We start from the raw sequence: 14,476 nt of genomic DNA on the forward strand, positions 1-14,476 counted from the left end.
TATATATATATATATATATATATATTATAATAAATCTACTGCAATGCAATATCTAATGTATGCATAAATAACACATTTAGTATAATGATTCTATTAACTGCATAAACTACAAACTTTTTAAATGCTTTTTTTCTTTGCTTTCTTTGCTTTTCTTGAAATACACAGTTATAAATTACCACCTTCCAATATATATATATATATATATATATTATAATAAATCTACTGCAATGCAATATCTAATGTATGCATAAATAACACATTTAGTATAATGATTCTATTAACTGCATAAACTACAAACTTTTTAAATGCTTTTTTTCTTTGCTTTCTTTGCTTTTCTTGAAATACACAGTTATAAATTACCACCTTCCAAGGTGTGAAAGAGAAAGAAAGTGATGGAGTGAGCAGGGATAAAAGAGGATGACATCAGCCAATAGAGCTGTGTGTCTGTGTTAGTCACAAGAGTGGAAGTAGACCATCTGTCTGATGCACACACACACACACACACACACACACACACACAGAAAGTGTAAATTAGACTGACAGACATTTTGGGCAGCGGAAAAATGAAAAAAAAAAACATTTTTTAATAAAATACATAAATAAATAAATACATGAATGAATGAAAATGACAAAATCATATCTTCCGGTTCTGGGTGCTGACTGGTCAATAGAGCGTTTCAGAAAAAATGTACAATGCATTAAGTTTTATTATGAAACATCTGCTCATCTAGCTGCAATAGACAGCATCCCTGTGCATATGCATAAATCAGCACACATCTCCTCAATAAGAGGCATGATTTGAACTATCTTTCATGTCTATGACACATGGTGTGGGGTGAGTTATGAGCTGAATTTTGGACTGGAAAAATAACAAAACTTGATTAGAGCATAAGCAAATGAGTCTGAGAGAGTCTGACAGAGCTGGAACTGCACAAAGATGGAGGACAGGGAGAAACAGAGAGTGTTACCTTGTGTTCAGCAGCGTTCACTATCTTGTGTGTGGAGAAGGGAAACGCATCGTTGCTGAGGTCAGAGTCCAGCACTTCCTGCAACAGCTCAAGGCTGTCAACACACAAATCACACACTTCACTGAAAACTAGCCCTGTACAGTCAGCATAGAACCATACCAACAAAATCAATACCTCATAAATCAGCATCAGCTTTATGAGTTTTAAAAGTTAGTAAACATCTTGCTTTCCTAATTTAATAATTTAATTAAAAAATTTATTTTAAATTGTATTCATATATTTAAATGGTATTCATGTTATAAATAAAATAAAATAAATAAATTAAATAATTAATGAAATTAGAATAACTACAATGGCCCCAAAAGTAAAGGGACATTTAATTTGCACTTTAAAGTGTATTAATACTTAAAAAATATATCAAATCAAGTGGCATTTGCTTTAAAGAAATGCACACTTTTCAAGCAAAGCATTTCACAAAAAAGGTTTAAAATCATAAAACTTAAAATTAATTAAAAAATAGTATTTTAAAGTAACATTTCATTTTAGAATAAAAAATAAAATAAGAAAAAAAAAAGATTAATAATTTGTAAAATCAAAATAAATACAGTGGCTCGAAAAGTATTTGGACACTTAATTCACACTTAAAATGCATTAATACATAAATATCTTAAATCACGTGATATTTAATTTGAAGAGAAGAACACTAAGAAAAATATTTCACAAACAAGGTTTAAGTAAAAATTTTTTTTAGAACTTTTAAACTTTTTATTTTAAAATAGTATTAACTTATGAAGGATCTAAATTACTCAATTAAATCACTAAATAAATGTTGAAATATATAAATAAATCATTAAATACATAATAAAATAAATGTTTTTGTTTACATAATATATGTGTGTGTACTGTGCACATTTATTTATATTTACATATATATTAGTGCTGTCAAACAATTAATTGCGATTAATCGCATCCAAAATAAAAGCTTTTGTTTACATAATATATATATATATGTGTGTACTGTGTATATTTATTATGTATATATAAATACACACACATACAATATATGTTTTGAAAATATTTACATAATCTATATTATATAAAATACATGTAATATATAAACATAACATATTTTTCTTAATTATATACATGCATGTGTTTGTATTTATATATACATAATAAATATAGACAGTACACACATATATTATGTAAACAAAAACTTTAATTTTGGATGCAATTAACAGGGTTCGTACACATTTTACATTATTACAACACCTCTCTCCCCCAATCAAGTATTGAGTACATGTACAGTAAATTAACATACTTTCCAGAAGGCCAACAATTCACTAAAACATTTTTTTATTGGTCTTATGAAGTATTCTAATTTGTTGAGATAGTGAATTGGTGGGTTTTTGTTAAATGTGAGCCAAAATCATCACAATTAAAAGAACCAAAGACTTAAACTACTTCAGTCTCTGTGCATTGAATTTATTTAATACACGAGTTTCACAATTTGAGTTGAATTACTGAAATAAATGAACTTTTCCATGACATTCAAATTTATTGAGATGTACCTGTATGTTAACTAAAATTAATGACTACTAATGCTACTTGTTTGCTTTCTTGTTTTGATAATAAGTACAAGCTGCAACTGCGCCAGACGTTACTCCACACAGAGAACATATCACATCACTGAATATTATCATTTATTTAACTCAGTTAAACGCAGGATCTGAATTTCATTTTGGAAACTTTTCTCTTTCGCAACTGTTTACATTCACTTAAGAAAAAACTGACAGTGCTTATGAGGATACTTGCCAGGATGGCCATTTTGACGCCATTTGGTGTGTATTTTTGCCTCTGAAATGCAACAAGCTGTGCTTTGGAGCCTATAGGCTATTTCAGCCCCGACTTATTTACAGCTTCGGGACAATTTTCACGTCATAGCTCAGATGTGGGCCGGGCATCGGGTTTGTTTTAGGCTTCCTCATTTTTATATTTTAGATATCCATAAATTATTATAGTGATGAAAAGGTTGAAACAACATGATGCTACAGCGACTGTCAAGAGCGGCTCAACGGTGTTTAGTGTCCAGCAGCAGCGAGTGCTGGAAGAGTTCCACGTTAAAGCACACGCAATGAAGCTTGCTGCAAAACCCCAGCAAGTAATTATCATGATGAATGTGTCGGGGCCAGGGGAAATAAAATATTCTCTGAGTTTCAGTTCATTTTTGTGAAGCGCTCCTGCTCAAGACCGAGACGGCAGAAAGCGCATCCTGTTTGTTTTCTAAAAATGCACAACGTATGCTCTATTGTGAGTGCACACAAATAAAAGTAGACCCTTAACAGTCCCAAATTATGTATTACTCTTACCTTTATGAGCAAAAATGACGGTTGTGTCCACTGTTATAAGAAAAAATGCAAGTGATCGCGCTGGCGACTCCATGTCATGCAAAGCGTGCTTTAGCTTCTCTGCACAAACGATTGGATACGCGCCTAATAGCACACATATATCTAGGTTAACCATTTAAACTAACATTGTGATATGCTTTTTTAAGTATTTTATATATAGATTTTATTTTAGTCAAGTGGTGATGATTTCATCTCAGCACTCAGGCCGAGAATTCTGATAAGCTGTTGGACATGGGCCGGACAAGGGCATATGTTTGGGGCCTGTGAAGGGTTCTACTGAGCTTGTTTGGTACCAAACTCAACTTGGTACTCGCAAGGCAGCTTTATATATGCACACGCGCGCTTTGGATGTGACTGCGCACCACCTCTGGAGGTACCGAATGGTTTAAAAATACGTGCAAATAAATAATACTTTTTTGTGACGATGCAACAATGACCCGATTAGGCAAGTGACAATTCTGTCAACTGTAGGCTACCAAAACGTGAGCGAAAGTCTTGTATCGCAGCGTGCAGTGGCTCTTGTAGCGCAGACAAGATGCGCCGATGTGGAGCCGCTTGAAGAGAAAGTCAAAGAGAGAAGATGCAGTACAGCTGAATCACTCACGCTGTTTTCAAATGACTGATTTGATCTGATAGTCTGTGTGGATTTATTTACTCATCAAACCTACATGCTATAGGCAATTGAATAAATGTGTGAATATCCATCATTTTAAAGTCAAAAGCTGTGGGAGTGAGTAAAACTATGAGATATATATGCACAATCCCGCACCAAAATTCAGGACCTGATTAAACATAATTCATACATCCAGAGTTTTGTGAAATAGATTTCCATGACTTTTCCAAAACTTTCTGGGTTTATTTATTTTTCCAAAACTTTTCCAGGCCTGGAAATTGCTGTTTTAAAATTCCATGACTTTTCCAGGTTTTTCATGACTGTACGAACCCTGGATTAATCACGATTAATCGTTTGACAGCTCAAATATTTATATTCATATAATTTATATTAAATATATTTAAGATATAAACATCACAAATTTTTCTTAAATATATACATACATGTGTGTGTATTTATATATACATAATAAATATAAACAGTACACACACATATATTATTTAAACAAAACTTTTATTTTGAATGCGATTAATCACAATTAATCATTTGACAGCACAATTATACACACACACACACGCACACACACACACATATATATATATACATACATGCATACATATACACACACACACAAAGTAGTTGGACACTTAAGCCACACTTAAAACGTATTAAGTGTCATTGCATGATATGAAAATATTAAACCAAGTGGCCTTACTATAGGGAAAAGCACACTTTAAGCAACAAATTAATATAAGAGCCTTGATTATTATATATTCTTTATGGAATGCAGGAAAATGGCTTTGTGTCACCATTAATCTCTCTCCATTTCATCAGGTCATCCATCAGTCTCTCCTTCCTATTCTCTCGCTCCACCACTGCTCCACTCCATAAGTTATTTCTATTTTGGACCTGCAGCCCTTGTCTGACCTGCGCTTTCCCTGCGACTGTGTGTGTGTGGGGGGGTGTGATGAACTTGTTCTAGCTGCATCATTTGGGGTGACAGGAACAGCTTGGCCTGTTTTGCATTAGCATGTGTGTAAACAAAAGCAGAAGGAGGCCTCAAGAACAAGAGTGTGTTGGGCTTCATGCTACATGTATCTAACAGTACGGTTATCCTGCAGCAACAGCCACAGAGAGGAACACGACATCTGTGTGGGCAGAGAGAAGACAGGAAGAAACAGTTTAGAAAGGTGATGGAGTAGAGAGATGTGATGTATGAGGATGGAAATGATGAAGGTGGAATGCCACGGTTTTGAAGCATCACATCATTTGTGTGTGTAGACGTGTGTGTGTGTGTGTGTGTGTGTGAGAGAGTGTGTGGACAGCTTTGGTGGAATTCAGGGAAGACTCCTCCCCAACACCCACTCAAACATCACTCTGTTCACTGAAGCAAAGAGGCCAACAACCACTCTAATTATATAGTGTGTGTGTGTGTGTGAATCTAATTAGGCACTCTGCCTCTCCTTTAGCGGTGTCAGTTAAGCAAGGATCAGATATAGTTTTAATGAAATCACTTTTCACCACAGAGCACAAATGATGAGAAATAGAGCGAGGCGCTCAACCAAAATGCTCTGAAAATCATGATGTGCATAACATTTACTAATGTCTCCTGAAAGAAATATATTTGTGTGTGAGGTAAGGTTACATTAAAATGAAGAAATTAATATTCAATGACAGAATATCACAGTTTTAAATATATTCCTACACACACACACATATAATATACACACACACACACACACACAATATACACACACACACACACACACACACACACACACAAACACAAACACACACACGCACACATATAATGTTAAACACATTACAAATAATGCGAGTTACGTCATTAGATTACTTTTTTCAAATAACTAGTAGAGTAACGCATCACTTTTAAATGAACAAGAAATCTGAGTTATTTATTCAAATAAGTAACACAAGTTACTTTGCTTTCCTATTCATTCACTGACACCTTTCCTGTCTCCGTGTTGAGAGAAATTTGGAGTAAGTGCTGAGACAGAGGCTTTTTCTTTAGCCTGACGCTTATTAATCTCACTCTTGGTGTGAAAGGGCCTTTACAGTCCCAAAAATATAACTTTTGGGTTTTTCTGTTTCCTGTTAAACTTTTGGGTCTTTCCATAAAAACTAAGTAACGCAATTAGTTACTTTTTTATGGAGTAATGCAATATTGTAATGCATTAGTTTTAAAAGTAACTTATTTATATATACAGTGCGTGCAGAATTATTAGGCAAGTTGATATTTTGGTCATATTTTCTTCCCAAGCACATTTTGCCAGTTCCAAACATCAATCTGAACTACTATTGATTTTGTATTTAATCATTTATAAGCGATATTATAATATAGTGATATTTGTCCATGAAGGCTGGAAGTGAAAAACTTATATTCAGGTGTGCATAATTATTAGGCATGTTTCATTTTACAGATAAAATGAGCCAAAAAAGAAATTTTGCTGCTCAATGGTCATGCCTTGACTTTGCAAATTCTATTATTGCATTAGAGTTGCATTCTTCTCATGGTCATTTAATAATTTTTGACTTTAGTTTGATTTAAATCTCTTTTTTGGCTCATTTTGTATATGTATAGATACAGTGGTGTGAAAAAGTGTTGGCCCCCTTCCTGATTTCTTATTTTTTTGCATGTTTGTCACACTTTAATGTTTCAGATCAAACAAATTTAAATATTAGTAAAAGATAACACAAGTGAACACAACATGCAGTTTTGTATATATATATATATATATATATATATATATATATATATATATATATATATATATATATATATATATATATGTGTGTGTGTTAAATTGATCGCACGTGATAGTCAAGACATTTATAATCCTACAAAATATTTATTTTTCAAATAAACGTTCTAATCATCAAAATAATTCTAGAAAGTAAATGTATCAGTTGTCACTGTTTTAAAAATTAATAACTGATAATAACTCAGAAAGGTTTCATGAGCAGCAAATAATCAGCATATTACACTGAAGCATATTTCTAAAGGGTCATGTGACACTAAAGACTGGACTAATGGTGCTGAAAATTCAGTTTTGCATCAAAGGAATAAATTACATTTTACAATATATTCAAAAAGAAAACGGTTATTTTAAATTGTAATAATAATTCACAATAATACTTTTTTTTTGCTGTGTTTATTTTTATTTCAAATAAATGCAGCCTTAAAGAGATGTCTTTCAAAAACATCTTAAAGAAACATTTAAAAAATCTTTTTTATTACATCTAAATATGTAATATATAAAATGTTATCATTACTATTATTATTATTAAAATGCCAAATCATTACATTTGTTTTCCTGTTTTTCTCCATCTTGCAAATGTCTGGAGTCAATTCAATAATCATGCTTTTGCCAGTGAGAGGGAGAGACCAGAAATAGATGAAACCACTGCACCAGCCACGCCGCTATTAGCCCTATTTACCTGAGTGAAAGCATTCAGTAATGAGGGGATGTGATGCACAAAACAAACAAGCTAATAGCAATTTCATAGCAAGCCTCAATTAAATGGGTAGTTCACAAAATCTGTCATCATTTACACTTCTTCATGATGCTCCAAACCTGTAACTGTCTTACTTTCATAGAACACAAAAAGAGACATTTAAAAGAATGTTCAAGCTGCTCTCTTCCATACAATTAAAGTGGATGGGGACCAAAAGCTATAACATAAAAAAGACAAAAATAAAAGTAATCCATGTGGCTTGTACACTATATTCTAAGTGTTCTGGAGACCTACAGAAGTTTTGCATGAGGAACAGACTAAAATTGAAATTGCACCTTGAAATTCTTTATTGAATTTCATTGTTTGTAAAATGCAACAGCTTGGACATTCTGCTATAAATAACTCCTTTTGTGTTCCAGAGTAGAAAGACAGACATACGGGTGAATACATGAATTTTAATTTTTGTGTGAACTGTTCAACAAAATCTTGCTGCTTTGACTGATAAAACATCCTGATATGATATTCATCTGCTGATTCCATCTCATGAGTTCACTGCTAATCATCACCCTTCAGTCAAGCACACTGTGTCTTCAGTACGTTACAGAAACGCAGCTGTGGAAGCATATCTCTAGATGAAGGCAAAGCATATATTCACACTGCAGGAGTCAACATAACTGTCTGTAACACACTGTTGCTTGCTCTGCTAACGCTGCATAAATCTCACTCCCTTATGACACCGGGATCATTTCAATATGCAGTCCCTCAGACACAATGTGGCTCATACCATCTTTACCCGAATACACTGCATCCTATGAGCTGGCGGGGCTACTGTCACCCCTAAATAACATCTAGACATCATAAACCGCCTGATTTATGCTAGGAGAACAAGTTCCCGAATCAACATCCTTTGTTGTTTCAGAAATGTTTAGCCTGGAATATGTCGTACTTCAGTAAATAACATTCGAATTCAACCATTACCAAGAGAATGAATCCACATCATTTCAGAAAATACATAACTTGCATTGAACCAGAGTTTAGAGTGCTTTTTTTGGTTGTTGATTTAAGCTCAATCACAGGTAAACCTTACCACAAAAGTTAAAGCAAAACTCTGGGTTCCAGTGAGGTACTTACAATGGAAATGCCTACAGTATTATAGTTTATTAAAGGAAAAAAAGAAAAAAGTAAACTAACTCAAATAACTCAAAATCAAAGTTTTAAAAACCTTTTTATTTTAGCTAGCCACCAAGGCAAAAATTATATTTATTTTGTTGACAAACTAAAATAACTTAAACTATGGGGGAAAAAATACATTATTAGAATGCAAATTAGAATGTGTCCTGTTTAATTTTATTAGTAAAAAAAATTACTACCATAAATTTGTACCATGATTTACAGAAGACACCCACTCAAGTCATTCAGTTTAACAATAGTTCATATTACAAAAACTGTTGTCAGCCATAAAGAACCAAAATCACTAAATCACATTAAAAGACTGATCCTTTAAACCACTTTACCTATTTGTCAGCTAAACGTTTTAATTGTTTAAAATAGAATACAATTTAGTATAATCACTTATTCTTTATATATTTTAATAAGTACAGGTCAGAATAAGTATGCCGTTTCATTTTTACATCAATATTTGTGTTACGCTGAATTACGATGGAACATTATTTCACCCATATTTTGACATTTTATTTTCACAAAAGTTATTTGAAACTTTAAAGTAGACACTTTATTTGCATTTAATATGCATTTTGTGTATATAAAATCACTTTTGTCAATTTAATTTGAGGCAGACACTAAAATGGGATGTCTTGTCTTTGACCCATAGACATATAAAAACATTTTTGTTGCAAAAATTCACATGAAAATGGCAGTACATAAACTAATTCAAAATAAATTCAAAATTATACAATTTTATAAATCTATTCTATCTCAGTGATAATAAAATAACTCTGCTTTAAAGTGTGTTTATAATGTTAATCAAGTGTTTTTGCATCACAAATAATTTATTCATAATTTAAGTGATTTACACTGTGAAGAGATTGCTGTAAATTTTACAGTAACCTACTGGCAACTGGATGCCAGTAAGTTACTGTAAAAATGGTTACAGTATTATTACTGTGTTTTCATTTACAGTACTATAATGTGCTTAGGTTTTGCATTCCATATATTGCATTTTAATATTCAAAGCTATATTTTTTTCATGACAAAAAAACCTATAAAATGAATTTGAAAAATGGAACTTTTATCAGAATTACAGCTTCACATTTCTGCTTTTAAATTCTACACAAGTCACTTTCTCACCATAACCCTGCACTGAACCCAGAATATTCCTCTAAGAAGACATGACGACATTTAAGGCAAGTGAACAAAACGAGCAGTTGATTCTCACTGGATTTTAAGGTGCGCTGTGTGAATCTCTTGAGAGTGAACATTTGGAAAGATGACCAGGAGATCAGACGGAGAAGCCGAGGAGCTGATAGTAGCTAGTGTTCATTAGAAACCCTGCTATCTCATTAGGATGTGACGGAGCAGAGCTGACAGGAACCACGGCCCTCTCCTAAACCATGAAGAGTACAGTGCAGGAGATGAGGATGAAGAGGGAGATTTCACAAAGCTGCACACACTTTCATCTAGCTTTCATCTGGACATAAGAGGAAAAGGACTGAAGGACACAGACCAAGGACAAACTGTCGTGATGAGCAAAGCAGAAGTGTTTTAAAGGGCTCATATAATGAAAAAATCTTTCAGAACTCTGAGTCAAAAAGCCCTTTATTTGATACAAAGGCGCAATAACCACTCATTCTGAGAGACTATCTGGATAAAAGTCAGCAGACAGGGATAAAACAAACTAAAAGTCAATCTCATGCTTTTAAGAGCATCAGGCACTGGTAAAGAGTTACTATAATATAATACAGAGATATACTATGATATAATAGTAATAGAGAGGGGGATATTTTGCTCAGGCTACAGCATCTACCAGCGGGGGTTAATCTCTGATCCTAACTGGTCATATCTCAATGTCTTGGTTGTTGTCAATTTGACACGTATAAAAAGCATTTACATGAGAGTCAAGGTACAACAACAAAATGGCCTATTCGATTCTAATGCAAAAAAAAGTAAAAAATAATCACCTACTGTAAATTATAGAAAAATTACAAAATGTGTGATGCAGTAAAACGTATTAACATTAAAAGTGGACTTTAAATAATAAAAGTAGAATAAGAAAAGAATCCCTTTAATATAAAAGAACAGTATGAAAAGTGAAAAAAAAAAAAAAAAACGATATTTGACTAATTTAAATTAAATCACATCAGTAATATGTGACAGTTATACTGTTAATTAAATTAAATTAAATTAATAAAGCAAACTGTCACACTTAGCCTATGGCGCGGAGCGAGGAAAGAGGAGAACAGGAGTACACGAACAACAATAGTCTTTTAATTCAAAATATCCAGGAAGTAACACTTGGCAGACGGGAACACAGGAAACACAGGGGTTGACGTTCAATCTCGAACAAGGACAGACAGCACAGACTCGAGCTTAAATACAAGGGATAATTAACAAACACAGGTGTACTGAATGACTAATTAACTGGGAAGCGGAACACATGGGGAAGAAACTAGGTCACAGAGCACAACAAACAGTCCAGGGGCGTGACACAAACTCCATCAGAATATATTAATTAACTAATCTCCTAATTAATATCCTTTCCTAATTACACCTCTAAGACCCTTCATAATGAATGACTGCAGTATGATATTAGATTTATGGTTCTTTTTTCATCTGTTTTCTGCTGTTTACAGAGCAGAGGAGAAAACAGGTGAATCTGTCACGATTACTCTATTCACTTCCAGTTCTTGGATTTTAAACAGCCCTCAACTACAATTTCACCCGTTCAGACTGCAATATGGTGGAGGTGAGGAAGTGCACAACAAAACAGTGTAAAAAAAAAGTTGACACTTCTGATTAAAAAACAACACAGTTGCTTCTCAGTGTATTCAGATCTGTTTCCATGTGCTGCGAGAGACTTTAGACACCTTACTTGTGTGTTTTTTGATAGATTTTTTACTGAAGTTGTTGCATAGCATTCTGGGATTGCATTGTCCATGATGCTGCCTTAAGGCACATTGACTCCAAGGATGATAACTAAAATGATGAAGGTTTTAAAAATCATTCTAATTCTATGATAATAGTGAAGTCCACACAACAGCTATAACGATAAAAACAAAAAATAACAATATTGCTGGAATTGCTGTCAGAATGATTTTTTACAGCTGATGAACAACATTGACAGCCAATCAGAATCCACCAACTTTAAATAGCTTGAGCATTTAAAGTGACAGATGACAAAACTGCAGTGCACACTTTTAATAAACGGAATCATTACATACGGAATTATCAATATGTGTTATGACACTAATATAGTTATCATTACAGTTAAAGGCAGGGGTAGGTGATTTGGTTTAAAAACATTTTTTGTTATGCTTGTTGAAAGTCTCTTTACATCTCGACAGCAGTCGTCTAAATGTATTTATATTTATTAGGGATATCACAATTCTCAAAATAATATTAAACAGTTCGGTACAACATCCACAGTCCAATATGCGCTTGTGAATTGCAGTTTTTTCGTTTAAATAATTTCTGTGGGTTTTATTAATCTGTTTGTGTGCCCCTGAATCTATGTGCTGAGATGAGGAAACGCTTCCCCGCTTATAATGTGCATTTGAAAAAGCAACACACAACAAACACTCTTGAAATGACTTGTAATGTGAAGCATTTCTAAACCTGTTGTCCAACAAAAGAGAGGATTATAACTTGTTTTTACTTCTCAACATCAGTCAAGTGTTTCAAATAACTTCTTTTTGTAATCTGATGTTGCTTCTTATCAGAACGAGGCAGAAAATATATTATATACTCAAAGTCCCTTTCAAGGAAAGTCTGTTCACTCTGCGGCCATATTTGCAATGCCTCTAGGCAGCTCAAACAAGACCAAGTCCTATCTAAATGAATGGGGGAATCCTGAAATCTCAAAAACTGCTCGCTGAACTCACGATTAAATTACATATTTCAAATCAGCAACAAAATCTGAAATGAACTGCGCCATGAATGTTGTTTCTTATGCTCAAATAGCGTTTAAAAAAGTTTATTTTTCTGGCTAGACCAGCCAATGCGCATGCGCAGTTACAATGCGCTTATGACTGTGCACGCGCATCGGCTGGTCCAGCCTCAGGTTTCTATGGGAACTGGAGATTCTAACGGCTGCTGCAGTGACGCAATGACTTTACCAATCAGCGATGATTGGTAATCTTTTTATTCAGTTACAGCGATAGCGATGCCTTTGCCCATATTAGGGATTTCCTGGAGCGTCATCAGTTCTATTATTTCTGTGATGCATATGTGGAGTTTCTGCACAATGGCGCTCTCTGGCTACCAGTATGAATGAAACATTCTATAATTGCCAATCCACCCAATTTTGGGTAAAAATAGAAAAAAATCAAACCTCTCTCAAAAGAAATTCTAAGTAAACATATAATAAGTTTAAAGGAGTTTTTTGTTATTAATTTGTTTTAAAAATCATGTTTTAAATTGCAAAAAACATTCTGATGTCCCAAGCCATCAGAACCGAAGCGAACCGAGGTATGTATTGAACCGTGGGCTAACTATATTGTTGCATCCCTAGTATTTATATAGTCTATAAAAAGCAGTAGGACCATAAACACACCGTTCGTGCAGACATGGTACGTCATCAGCGCGTTCAGTTACTCTATTGCAGACCGAGCGAGAATGCATGGGGTTATAATTGTAATATTATGCGCTTTGTACTGTAATGTTTTCTCACAGGTGAATGAGACATGAAGTAATCTGACAGCATTGCAGTGAACCCTCCACCAACGGCGTCTCTCACCGTGTCGCTGGTTAGTCTCTGCTCTGTCTGTGCGTGTTCATGTGTTTTGGAGGAGGCGTGGCTTTGGAGAGTGATTTGCAGGGAGGGTAGGATCTTATGCTTTCAAAGCTAGCTTGCTATTGCTAGCCTCTCTGAAATTGCCAACCCTACCTTTAATGTTCTTGGTCAACAAGCCATTAGAATTTGGCCGAAAGATACACACACACACACACACACATGCATACACACACACACACACACACACACACACACACATATATATATAATCAATCAAGCACAGCAATTTCATGGTCAGCAAAACACTTGGAAGTGGTTTTGGCATTGTGGGCAGGTGCTAAGTCCTGCTGGAAAAGGAAATCAGCATCTCTATAAAGCTTGTCAGCAGATGGAAGCATAAAGTGCTCCAAAATCTCCTGTAGATGGCTGCATTGACTTTGGACTTGATAAAACACAATGGACCAACACCAGCAGATGTCACAGCACCCCAAATCATCACCGACTTCGGAAACTTCAAACTGGACTTCAAGCAGCTTGGATTCTGTGCCTCTCCACTCTTCCTCCAGACTCCAGACCTTGATTTCCAAATGAAATGCAAAATTTACTTTCATCTGAAAAGAGGACTTTGGACCATTGAGCAACAGTTCTTTTTAAGAACAGGTAAGGGTAAGATGCTTCTGACATTGGTAATGACCTTCTGTGACTTACCCTCTTTGTGGAGGGTGTCAATGATCGTCTTCTGGACCATTGCCAAGTCAGCAGTCTTCCCCAGTCTTCCCCATTATTGTGGTTTCAAAGAAAAAAAGATTCCCACAATTTATACTGTAGGGATGTAGTTTCTGTAGTTTCATTTAATGAAACTCAAATGTAAATATTGTAATACTTTGAGATACTGAACTTTTGACTTTCATGAGCTGTAAGCTCTAATCATCAAAACAAAATTAAAAAACTTTTGAAATGTTTTACCTTACATGTAATGAATCTAGAACATATGAAAGTTTCACTTTTTGAAATGTTACAAAAAAAACTTTTTTTTTTTTTTACTTTTTCACAATATTTTTTTAGATGCACCTATATATATATATATAGGTGCATCTAAAAA

At 34.1% G+C, this 14,476-nt stretch overlaps 1 pseudogene; it reads right to left on the reverse strand.

Annotated features, from left to right (window-relative positions):
* Nucleotides 1–14,476, reverse strand: part of LOC107597666 (sarcosine dehydrogenase, mitochondrial-like) — a 65,656-nt pseudogene that overhangs the window by 8,819 nt on the left and 42,361 nt on the right.

This window comes from Sinocyclocheilus grahami, unplaced genomic scaffold (assembly GCF_001515645.1).
Source record: "Sinocyclocheilus grahami isolate Dianchi unplaced genomic scaffold, SAMN03320097.WGS_v1.1 scaffold234.1, whole genome shotgun sequence".
NCBI lineage: Eukaryota > Metazoa > Chordata > Actinopteri > Cypriniformes > Cyprinidae > Sinocyclocheilus > Sinocyclocheilus grahami.